Source organism: Dermacentor silvarum, chromosome 8 (assembly GCF_013339745.2).
Source record: "Dermacentor silvarum isolate Dsil-2018 chromosome 8, BIME_Dsil_1.4, whole genome shotgun sequence".
Classification (NCBI taxonomy): Eukaryota; Metazoa; Arthropoda; class Arachnida; order Ixodida; family Ixodidae; genus Dermacentor; species Dermacentor silvarum.
The window spans coordinates 55,422,186-55,435,003 of NC_051161.1; the positions used below are offsets into that span (position 1 = coordinate 55,422,186).

The window sequence follows — 12,818 nt, forward strand, 5'->3', positions numbered from 1 at the left end:
AGAAGATACGAATGTCATGGTGATGTTGACTGAGTTCATTACATTTTGTTTGACTACGTTGCTGCATGCTTTATAATCTGACGTAGACATAATAAGTGAATACACATAGAGCATCTTAGTCAAATGAACCTCGCAGTAAAACATCTTTGTCTCCGAAAGGAAATAATCCTTGGAACAAGCAATCTGGATAAGAATCATCTCTCGGTGAAATCATGAGAGAGAAAACCGAAGGGGGAAAGGTAGGCAGGTTAACCAAGGACGTGCCCGGTTGGCTACCCTGAACTTGGGAAGGGGGGAAGAGGAAGAATAGATAAGGAGAGAAAAGTAACATTATTAATAGAGTCAGTCATTCGCAGAGTCAGTCGCAGAGGAATCTCTGCTGTCCACAAGCGTTCGTGCAATCCAGTATCTTTCACGAAGTGCAGAAGGGCTGTTGTGGACTGAATAAGTAAAGAACCAGTACAGTATGTGACTTTCCTTGGTTCGTGAACCCCAATAGCATGATCGCTCAATGAGCCGTGGCTTAGTTTGTTTTAATTGGGGCTGGGGCTGGGAAATATTGTCATGATGAAAAGGAACAATAAACCGTCTGAGCAATATGCGTGCATCGGTGGTAAACCTTAATTGTCATGAGTCATCCTATTACGACCCGAAAATTTAGATTGCGTGTGTGTGTGTGTGTGTGTGTGTGTGTGTGTGTGTGTGTGTGTGTGTGTGTGTGTGTGTGTGTGTGTGTGTGTGTGTGTGTGTGTGTGTGTGTGTGTGTGTGTGTGTGTGTGTGTGTGTGTGCGTGCGTGCGTGCGTGCGTGCGTGCGTGCGTGCGTGCGTGCGTGCGTGCGTGCGTGTGTGTGTGTGTGTGTGTGTGTGTGTGTGTGTGTGTGTGTGTGTGTGTGTGTGTGTGTGTGTGTGTGTGTGTGTGTGTGTGTGTGTGTGTGTGTGTGTGTGTGTGTGTGTGTGTTTTCTTACATCTACCGCCGTCTAGCATTTATCTTATCTGATCTCGATCTTTACTTTATTTATTCATTTTTTTATCCATACTTTCGTCCTTAAAACCTCTACCTCTATTTTGCACCTTAGATACGCTTGCAAAGCATTCATTCCCCAGTGACTGCTCAGAACGACACCTCGCTGAATTGAAAGGCAACCCAAAGAGCACTCAGTGTAATACAGTCAAACCCGGATATATCGAACCTACATATAACGAATTATTGTGCATAACGAACAGAACTAAAATCCCCTTGAAACTTTTTGTATAAAATTTTCGATTGATATATCGAATTACCTATATATCGAACTTTTTTATGATGCCCTTCAGATTCGATATACTCGGATTCGACTGTATCCCCTGAAGCTGTCCATAGGGAGCCCAGTCCCAACCAAGGCCATCCCCGTTGAAAGCTGTTAATTGTCACTTATGATCCTCTGTGAGAAACCGAGAGAGAGAGAGTGAGAGACACGCGTATGCAGCCTGCCGTGTCCAAATGGCCGAGTGTCAACAATTTCCTGGTTCTCGTCTTCGACCAGCGCGCGCGGTTGCGAGAGACATCGGTTCCGAAGCCGCGCCTCGCTCGGGATCTTTTCGGGCGGCATCTGCAAACGGGACGCTAGCTGCGCTGTCGGAAGAGGAACAACTAGGCCCCCCTCTCGCTCTCTCGCAACCCCTCCTGCTCGACGAGTTTTCTTCCAACAAGGAGAGGGGGAGAGCAAGATCCGCCCACATTCCGGCGCACGCCGCCAAGGCACACGAGGTGAGCCGTCGCTCGGCTGCAGCAGCACGCGTCTCGAGGCTCAACAAGCTGGAGCGAGCAGCCGTCTACGACGGTCCCAAAGGGCGGTAGCCACGTGATTTCCGACGTCGTCGTGCGTCGGGCCTCGCCGCCGACACTAGACGCCGCGATTACGGCAACATCCGCTTAGCCGCGAACAAGGCAGCGAGAGTCGCAGCTCTCCATTCAGCTGGTTTGGAGCGCCGTAACCAACGCCGAAAAAAACACCTGACCTAACCATCATCAGACAAGCGGCGAGAAACTCGAGCAGTGTACCGTGCGATCAGGCCGAGCGGGGGCGTCGGCTTCCGACGCGTCGTCCTGCCGTGTTTTGACGCTTTCTCTCCAGTTTTCGCTTTTTCTTCCCACCGTGTGTAGTACCTGGGCACTCTTCGGGAGCGGTGTGCAGCGGCATTTTGCCGCGATGGCGCGGGCGTCGTGAAGTGTCGTCTCCCTGCTTCGAGTGTTTTGTGTGTGTGCGTGCGTGTGCGCGATCTGGTGGTTGTCCCGCGGTAGCACCGACCGACCGTGACATCCACCCTCTTGCCGGCGACGTCGACGGAGAGTTTGCGCATTCCACGCCAGGTGGGTAGCCCTGCGCGCACAGAGAGCGCCGACAGTTGTGGAGAAGCCGGTGTGGCTTTTTCGCGACACGCCTTGTCGGCTAGTCTTCTTTCTTTTTTTCTCGTGTATGCTCTTTTTCGTGTTTGTTCTCCTTATCTTGGCGCTGCTGCGTTGCCGGTCTCCTAGCTGTTGGTGGACACACATTCAACGTGTCGTACTTTTTGGTCCTCCGACTGCTCCTATATTCGCAATAACGGGAAACAACAGAACTGCCTTCCCTCTCTTGTCAGCTCGCGTCGTTACAATACGCTATATAAGCGATCCACGCTGCAGCAACAGTTGCCCCGTCGCTTTAGTCAGCCCATCCGGTGCGCATGAACAGGTGCCTGCGACCTGTGACGTCAAGTGTTGCGGGTTCCACTGAATTGATCGTGGTGAATTGCCATGCGCGTTGAAAGCGTTTGTATTAATTACGAAGGTGAAGTCCTTACCGCAACTGTACGCAGTTAACACGAGTGACGGTAACCAGAGAAAAAAAAAAAAAAAAAAGAAAAAAAAAAATGTCACGTGCCACTTTCCACGTAGTTGAAGGCGCCAGCTTAGCTCGCTATTTTCCTCTTATCTAACGACCTTTTTTTCCCGTGGAGCACGGTTTGCTGACGATGCGGTGAAATCCGCTACAAACCGCAGTGGATGATAACGCGCTAGCCAGGCTAGACATCAGCGAAGCACTTTTGCATTCTGAATATGTAGTTCCTCTTGCGGTTCTTGCCAAAAGTTATTTGTTCTTTTTAATTTTGGAAATGTTTCAGTATGGCACATACCTGCCAACGCCCGAGCCAATCGCTAACACACTCACACAAAATGCGAAGAAGAATTTGAATTCGCAAGCGGGTAAAAAGGGTGCTCACTTTCGTGATGCAGTTTACCAGGTTTCGTATGTGGTACACGTGTTGTAGCGATGTTGTTTAGCATATACATTGTATTCAGGCAGATTTAACCATTTTCCGCGTAAAGAAAACAGCTGCTCCTTCTCGTAACTGTCACAGCTTGCGTGAGGAGGTTACAAATAAACAACGCTGCTCCTACAGCTCACATTATGCGTCGCGTACGTGTACAGAATAAGAAAGAAAAGCGAATAAGATAAGCGTGCGTTTACACGTTTTTAACACAGAAGAGTAAAATATGAGTATATGTTGACGCATCTTGAGGCGTATTAAATATCACCATGCATATCTTGCTTATACGTACTTTTATTTCTCGTTGAAACGTTATGCTTTAAACGTTGACCGCGTCGTATATCTCTGACCGTCCAGGCCAATTGCGGCGCAACGTCAATCCTCTTAACGGTACCGAATGACGTTGTGGAGGCAATTCTGTTCTTGACGGAGGCAATAAACAACACCGTCCCGGGTGCCGAATGCCCGTTAAGACATCCCGGGAAGAAATAAATACATTATCTTGAAATCCGCGTACGACCTTTTTCTTCGGCAGACTGTTTCAAAGATTTTTGTAGCGCATGAAAGAAGGAAAGGGGAAATATGACCTGTGAATGGCGCTACAAAAACCTTCAAAATGGCATACCAACAAGCGTCAAAGTGCTCACCACTTTTTCCATCACTTGCCGAAGCCATGTGGTTATTGCTGTGCGCTCATAGATAATGACAAAGCCCGACCGAATGTACGAAATACACGGCCTAGTGGTAGGCAGGAGAGGCGACGCAGAAGTGCTTGCCCACAGCGATGACTTTATTTTACTCTATACAGCTTCCAGCGTTTCGAACGCTTCTGCAGCTCGCGTGGGTGACTGTGGGTCTTGCCTGTCACATCATCCCCGACAACGGGGAACAATCGGCTTGCTGTCGCGACAACACCGCGTCGCTCTCGAAACAATGCCCTGAAGCTCGGCCATCTCTCTTTGCGCGATGTGATTGCAGTCAAAGCAGCAAGTGCCGTGCACGTTCGTAGCAGCGCATCAGACTGGAAATCCGTATGTGCCCTAGCCACTGTGCAAAAGAAAGAAATAAATACAAAACGTGCTCACGTTCTAAATCATAGTTAAGAATTTCGGGGAAAGTATGTATGTTCAAGTGGCACACGTTGTAATAATTTTGTGATGATTACTGGGCAGATCAATGGAAGTTTCGGTGTTCGCACGACAGGGGGGATTTCTTGACTACGGGTCCGGACAGCATCGGTTTAAATGCTCAAGTTGGGCGGCGCAATTAAATGCTATTCGATAGTTGAGGGGATCGATCGTTCAGGCTTTTGCAATTAGTTATACGCTTTAGAGTAATATGTATAGCTCCTGAGTACAGGCACTTTACAAAGTGCTCCCTCAATTATCTCGTGTTTTAAAGGGCCACTAAGGCTGAAACACTGAATCAGTGTAGATTAATAAAGTATCCTGTGAAAGAATTCTATTTGCGCCGATTTCGTGGCAATAGGTTGATTATTAGAAGATAAAATGGCGGTGAAAGTACGGTGGCTAGTGTAGTGAAAGTCTCATTTTTGAATTTCGCGCCGGAACTCCAGTGCCCCGTACGTCAATGGGACGTCACGGATTGCAAAGTGTGTTTTCCCGCTTTTCTGCCGTTGTGGTTCAGTAAGCGTTCTTAAAACTTCCCTAAGTTAAGTCTCTGGCTACATACAATTGACTACATACAATGTAGTCAATTTTTACCCAACAAGAATTTAATTATAAGCCCGAGCAGACGTCGTCAAAATCCATGACGTCACGGCAAGCTGGTGCAGGAATTTTACGGTGGCGTCGCCGCCCGTCTCTAGGTTTTGCGTCTTTTCTGGGCTATTAAGCGCCTTCCCGCGGTAAGCGTGGCTATGCCCCCGGAGATAGTGCAGCTCGAAAAACCGCCGGACATTGCGCATGCACCGGGTATATAGTGCGAATTATAAGGCGGCCCGCGGTGACAGGCGGTGCACGTGAGAGCAGCTCAGAGACCAACTTGCCGTCCTTGTCACGCTGCATGTCGTCGTCATTTCATTGCTTTCGGGACATCGCTATCATTCGCTCATTTTCATGTCATCGCCATCTTTCCACCGTTTTTAAACTCAGTTGCTCCCGCTGCGTTGTACGTCATATCGTCGTCATCACGTCGTCTTCGAGCCGTCGTCGTCATCATGCGATCATCGTCATACCATTGCCGACTTCGCGTCGTCATCACGAAGTCACGCCGTCACGCCGTCGTGGTCGTTCCATATCGTCGTAATTTTGTCGTAGCGATTGCGCTGTAGTCAACCCATTTTCGTCATACCTCTGTACTCGCGACGCGCGTAGTCGTGATTACACTTTTGTCACCCATTTGTCGTCATGCTGTCGACGACACGCTGTTGTCGTCATATCACTGTAATCGCTTTAACACCGTCATCCCATCGGCATCACTCCAGCGTGACATCTCGTTGTCATCATGTTTGTCGTCGTCGTCAGACCACCCTCGCCCCTCTTTGCAAACATTTGCATCGACTGCACCTTTCAGAAATACTTCGCATGAGATGTATAATTGTCAGGCATGGTTTTTGTCTTGGTAATTTTATTCTCTTTAGTGACGCTTTATTTTTCATTGTATGCGCCCTAATGAAAGTTTATTGTGGAATTCGATAGGGCCTCCCAAAAGAGACGCGCGATGAAATAAAATGTGAAGGTCACAGAATGTAATCGGAGACTTACTTATAAGCGAGGCGCGTGCCAAGGTTTTCCTTTTGATCAGCTGCCTTGCTTAACTTCTCATTAATACACCATTATGAAAGCTAACATTGCAGTTCAGCAGGTTTGTATAAAAACTCGGCACTTTTTCAAATGATACGTAGCGGTAAACATCGTAAACAGCGTCTCTTTGTTGGAGTATACGGCGCTTGCGAACAGCTCGTATGACACTGCGTCTCATCTTAAGCGTGCCCATAACAGCGTCACGTTTATTCAGTAATTGCATCATTCACTATGTATACCAATGACAAAATGACCATAAACCTATCCGGAAAGCACGACATCGAAGCGAATGTTGCTATAAGGTGTATTATACAGTACAAATCACGTCTATAAGAATGTTCCAGGGGCGCTACTTATACAGTCAAAATATGGCCACGCAGCTTCAAAAGTTTGTGTGCAGTCGGTGTACATGCATACAGATACCGACATAGCGAAGGCTGGCGTAATTTTTCTTGAGGTTGAGCGCTTCCCGCTTAATACGTTCAATCCAGGCCACAGAATTCCATCTAGGCCACTATATTTGGAACGTCCTCCCCGCGTCGCTGTGGAGAAGCCTCGGAGTAGCGTTGGGATTCCATAAGCGTGTTACATGTTCGGACTTGGCTAACCGGAATGGCCTTGTAGGATGTGCGTGCACATCGCTGCGTGTCGCCACTGACTTCATTTCGTAAGACAGCCCTGTAGCTCTGGAAGTGGGCGCGCGTCGGCGGGAGGGCGCATTCCTCACGCTCGTGACATTTGTTCAGGAGCTCTGTATAAATGCCGCTGTCTCTTGGTCTGTCAATTGATGTCCCCGTACTCGTCAGACAGACAAACTTGGAAGGCAGCGCTGAATTAATTTGCTCCACTCAAGTTTAGAGCTGCGGTGCATTCTCGGCCCGTTGAAGAAGAGCGCCTGCGCTTCTGAGCGCAGTGAAGGCGCAGTATAGTATGATATAGAGCTGCATGTCTTTATGAATAATAGCTGTAGCGTTTGTTTGCTTGTTTGTTTTATGTATGGATGTGTGTGCGGGGTGGGTGGGCGTGTTAACACGGTCGGGGAATGGTTCGGTATGTGACGTCTGTGTTTTTGTATGATCGTTATGTACACGTAGGATATTTTCTCACTCAACACATGGGATTAGCATGACAGGTCATTATACAGGTTATAGTATTTCCGGCTTCTCATTAAAGTAATCCTCCCTAATTGTACATACCAGTGCTCATTTGTAACATCAATGTGGAAACTTTTATAGCGGAGACTGTGTGTGCGTGTGTGAGTGCGTGACACGTTATGTAAGACTAATAAAAAAGAATGTGGACTAGCGGGTGCCACAGAGGTATCGGACAGAGAGAGAGAGAAAAAAAAAAGAAAACTTAATTATCTTCGAGCTTATACTGCTAGCATAAATGGTGGGATGAATGAGACACTTTTGGGGTGAAGAATATGTGGAAATGGAGGTGCGAAGAAGGACTGTAAGAAAGAAAAAAAAAACAAGTTAAAAAATCTACAAAGAAAAGTCAGAGCACAGCATCAGTGTCCCCTGCGCAGCTGAGACACCGGCGTCGGTCGACCAGTTACCTGTTCACAAAGATGAAACTCTGCTTTTCCTATAGCACAAGTATTGAGTGTTCATTATAATTTAAATCTCTGGAAAGTGCTGTAAGCGAAAGGGTCATTGCTTGGTGGAAGTTGTTTGATTCTAGTCTGCGTCACGGAGAAAACATTGTGCATACTCCTAAATAGTACGCAGGCATTTGTAATGAATGAATGAATTCTGGGGTTTTACGTGCCATAACCACGATTTGATTATGAGGCACGCCGTAGTGGGGGACTCCGGATTAATTTTGACCACCAGGGGATCTTTAACGTGCCCCCACTGCACGGGACACAGGGGTTTTTGCATCTCGCCCTCATCGAAATGCGGCTGCCGCGGCTGGGATTTGATCCCGCGACCTCGGGCTTAGAAGCGCAACGCTGTAGCCGATAAGCCACCACGGCGGGTACAAGTATTTGGAGCTTCACGCAAACGTTAACAGCGCGACCGCTTGGCTCGAACGTAATGCGTGTACTTGCATCAAATTCTTTTTTTTAACAACTGGCTAAGGCCATGTAGGAATTTGTCGCTGTCAGAAAGGAACATTATTGAATTTAGCGCCAAAACATAATCACAGAGAGGAGAGGACGTAAAGACTAGACGAGCGGTTTATGTTCTCTCATCTCTGTGATCGTGATTTTGGAACTAAATTCATTATTGTTCGACGTGCATAAACTAGCACAACAACACGTAGTACTAGATCAAAAAGGAACGCTGCAGCGCAAGAAAGAAAGAAAGAGAGAAATGTCAAGAAAATATGAATCAGCAAGTGCATATATTCCCTCGAATTTCTGCTGCGCCGTCGTCGTATGTGTATACGTATGCCGTTGCCCAGGCCACGAGGCCTCAGCTGTGCAAACATGCACTGGATGAAGCCTTGAAGTTTGGTATGACCATTGGTATACTGTCGTTTTTCGTCTAGACTGACGAAAAAAGGCAGCCGCGGAGGGAAAAGGCGCGTCTACCATTTATAGCAACCAGTTCCCTCTCCTCATCGTGCGTGAACTGTCAGGGGTGCTCCAAAATGGAGCAGATGATTTTTCTCCCTGGAGGCTTGGTTGTACATGTAATTCGTTGTAGCTTTGATAGGGCGGCTAGACTGGCTTGGGCAAGCCATATAGCTCTTCAAGCCACACTCCTCATAGACCACACGTTTCCGAACCTCAAAACGCAGCGATTGGCGAATCAACGTGGGGTGCCTGCTGCCTGTCGCGTTCCCTATAGACAACAAAACGGACTATAAGACAGTTTTCCAAAACACCAAAATAAGGGCACGCACTGTAGGAGCAAAACCGAAGAGCAGCATTTCCAATCAGCACCTTTATATATATATATATATATATATATATAATATGGATCTTGGATAGGGATATATAATAGGAATTGGGATATATAATAGGGATCTTGCGGCGGCCACTCAACAGTCGCAGCGAGGCGGATCTCCCGTCTTATCTTCTAGCTCGGTGTGAGACTCCTTCAACAACAAGGGGGGTATTTGGTTTATCGGATCGAAAAGGGGGACTCTGCCCTGCAGCTGATACAGGACTGACCCATATCGTCTTCTCGAAGGCGTCAAGGCTCTCACAAAAAGCGCTGAGGGTTCCCGTCCACGTCTTTTCTTATCGACGTTGTGCGCGCTTCGGAGGAGCCAACGTGTGACTTATACGAGCGTAGATGGAAAGCACATTCGCATAGGGTATTTAGAAGCACGACCCTGACACCGCCGAGAGCATCGCACGCAAGAGCTCGTTATTCACGTTTCCCAACCCAACGTCGTCACGCTGCGCGTCACCTTGATTGGGCCCGTAAAACGAAACAATGCCATTGTTTATGACGACATACGCAGCGACCGCGCTTCTACTATACGCTTGTTTGACGAAAGAAAAACGAAGGGGAAAAAAAAATCTCTCGGAGCACACACTCCACAGCCTTTACTCGATCCGTTTGTTGGATGAAAGAAAACACAGGAAATCTCGTTGGTTTGGGCACGATAATTCGCGTCGCGAATGCGTTACAGTCGCAGATGCGTACTGTTCAAGGGCTGAGATAATCGCCGGAACCTTCTTGGCGGTCATCGCGATTCTTTTCCCATCGCTTGACAAAGAAAGAAAGAAAGAAAGAAAGAAAGAAAGAAAGAAAGAAAGAAAGAAGAAGAAAGAAAGAAAGAAGGTAGCTGAAGTTTTCGTGCTTCTGGCTCGCACTAATGACGGAGGTCTACTTTCTTCGGGGCATGACGCGCACGGAAGGCGTCACGACTTGCCGGCGCGAAGCGTCCGGCTAAGGTAAGGGCAGCCCACTCTATAGTAAGGGTAAGAGACGAACCTGCTTGTAGTTCTCTTTTTGCGTTCGTAGCGATGGTTTCTTTCGTGGGAAGAGACATCGAGTCCGGAAGCCTTCCTCTTTAATCTTCTCGGTCGCCGTTCGGGAAGGCGAACACCCGCAGGGTTGGCGGACTTCGAGTTGTTGTGAGGCTTCAGGGCAGCACTTGTACCGCAGTTGCCCTGCCTGAGTCACCACTTCATTGCCTTCCGTACCGAAACACCGGTTTTTTCCCCTCCTTGATACACGCTGTTTACCTCGAGTTCTCTTTCCTTTCTTGAATCGGATAGCCCAGACGCGAATAATGCCAATGACCTCATTCTTTGCCAGCAGGTCGATCGCTTTACCGATCTCATGCAGTTAGTGCGCTGCAATAAATCAAGCAATTAGTCAGAGCATCTAAAGAAAAAAAAAAAGAAACGACGGTAAAGTGAAATGACTATAATAAGAAAACAGCGTCCGTCATGAAGGATGGACATGTGTGAAATAGACACAATTCCTTAATCCGCCGTTGTGGCGTTGGCTATGTCGCTGGCTACTAAGTCAGAAGGCGCAGGATCGAATCCCGGCCACGGCGGCAGCATTTCGATGGGGGTGAAATGGGGGGGAAAAAAAAACGTGTACCGTGCATTAGGCGCACGTTAAAGAAACCCAGTGGTCAAAATTAACCTGCGTGGAGTCCCCCACTACGGCGTGCCTCATAATCAAATAATGGTTTTGGCACCGTAAAACCCCAGAATTTAATTAATTCCTTAGTTTTCTCTCTCTTTTTTTTACTGTTCAGCCGGTCGCCTTTAGCACTTCCGCCTTTGCCTTTAGCACTTCCGGTTCCTTCAGCACGCGCTCAACTTTGTTCCATCTTTTTTAATGTCACAGTATTATTCTTGGGTTGTCCTGTATGTGGTGTGCTTTATTGACACAAATCAAAAAGCACTTGGGACATCTAATGTCCCAAGAAAGCTTTTCTTATGCAGTTCGCCCTACCGGCCTATTTTGGGGCTGCGCCCTGTACTGCAACGTACTCAGTGACCCAGCGGAAACGGGTAAAGTTGAGAAAAAAGCAAAGGAAATTCGTAGTGCAAGGTTTCTTTTTTTCGCCAGTCATGTCTTCCGACACCTGGACTGAATGGTTTCATGTTTATGATCACACGATACTCACTGTCCCATTATCCGTCCAGACGTTGTTGCTTGACTCATGCATGCCTGTGCACCCTTAATGGAGGCCATCGCTAACGGCCAATCACAACAGCAGCGAACTTCATGACCAGCCTTGAAGGGCCACGATTCTACTTGCAAGCTCGGTGATGGCAGACACTGACAACCGCTCCGTCACTGCGTTAGGAGAAAAGGAAATGGCTTACGAGTAGCTGCATAGCTACTCGTGGTGCACGATGCATACCTGAAAGAAGGTTAAAACTTGCCAAAATAATAATAAAAAAAAAAGAAACCGAGGACAAGCGGAAGTAACACACAATACACAACTGCGCTCGCGATGTATTGTGTGTTCCTTCCGCTTGTCTACGTTTTTTCGCGCAGCTTTAACCTTCCTTCATGTATGAACCAACTAGCCTGCAAGAACGCCCTAGTGATGTATACCACATGCTAAATGTATATGGCAACCTTCCAGCTAATATTTTATGGCATGACATCGATACGAAAAAGATGGGATTACGTTGGTTTCCGATCTCAAATTGATGCTGCGGATGGAAAGGTGAACGCAAGCGCGATAGATTAGTTCAATGGAAGTAAATATACAGTGTATAGTTCCAGTCAACGAATGCACTGGCGTTTCGGTAACGTCGACGACTCGATGTGTCACGAAATTCGTAAGTTTGTTTAAGAATGCATTAAAAATTAAAATTGTGGGGTGTTAGCGACCCGAAGCTGCAAACAGGGCTATGAGAAACTCCGTTGGGGAAGGCTTCGGGTATCGAACTCGCGACCTCGTACCCAGCAGCGCTACGTTATATCCACTGAGTTACCGCGACGGTATAAGAATGGATTACCAGCATACAACTATATTGGTAACAAGTTACTTATCGATAAGCGCTTACGAAATAATTGTTTTTGTATAACGTGCACGGATGCATACAGCGGTCTTAGTAATACGTCCTCACGGGCACGCCAGGCGCCTATAGCTTTTTGTAATCGATCAGCTTTGTAGAGATTGAGGCATGCGCTTTGAAAGACAACTGTGAGGTAAAATTTATTCGGAGCCTTTCACCAAGTCGTCGTGCTTCATCGGTCTCGTGTTGACGTCGAACCTCATCTCAAATAAGCGCGATATTCCAACGCCTGCTATATATATATATATATAGCAGGCCTGTGCACTCTGCTTTATGACGAAAGCGGTAACGTAAAGATCACCGCGGCTTACTCGGGAGTGTCCCCATTAGATTCTATGGCAATCGGGCAAGGTAGCAGGATCGAAGTGCACCAGGAGACGTATTATGCGACGATCACTTTAGTCGACAGTGTCTCCTCGGCGACAGTATCGCCGTCAGGCGCGCGCTGATTTGGCTGAGCAAATGGTTGAGCGGTTGAGCGAAATCGGATGACGTATTGTTCAACCAGCCAATCAGCTCATGCAATTTTGCTCAACCAGCCAAAAAGCGTACGCCTGATGGCCAAGGCGATAGTATCACGAAGTGGATCGTTGCAGAATACGTCCCCAGCCTTGTGCTATTTCGGACACGTTGGATGTTCTCGCTTGACGTCACATCCAGCGTGACGCAGCACTCGAACGACGGGCATCACTTCACTACATCGAGAACTATATAAGCGAGGGTAAAATGACCGATGAGATATGCGGTTAACTTCTTTCTCCACATCCACTTCCATTGGCTTAGCCAACTGACACGCGCTGAG

The 12,818-nt window shown here is 47.6% G+C and overlaps 2 protein-coding genes across 6 annotated transcripts in view; one reads left to right on the forward strand and one right to left on the reverse strand.

Moving 5' to 3' along the window:
* The window catches only part of LOC119461274 (magnesium transporter NIPA2), a 44,545-nt gene extending 32,948 nt beyond the window's left edge, over positions 1-11,597 (reverse strand). The window contains exons 1-2 of one of the 2 annotated variants that reach the window (XM_049672234.1): positions 11,110-11,597; positions 3,937-4,336 (exon numbers count right to left, since the gene is read on the reverse strand). The gene's annotated coding sequence lies outside the window, so the exon portion shown is untranslated. Of the gene's footprint in view, positions 1-3,936; positions 4,431-11,109 lie in introns of those variants that run through there. The other variant, XM_049672235.1, reaches the window with a different exon arrangement.
* Positions 1,690-12,818, forward strand: part of LOC119461277 (hepatocyte growth factor receptor-like) — a 61,326-nt gene continuing 50,197 nt past the window's right edge. The window contains exon 1 of one of the 4 annotated variants that reach the window (XM_049672230.1): positions 1,690-2,351. The gene's annotated coding sequence lies outside the window, so the exon portion shown is untranslated. The remainder of the gene's footprint in view (positions 2,352-12,818) is intronic. The other 3 variants (XM_037722518.2, XM_049672232.1, XM_049672231.1) reach the window with 3 other exon arrangements.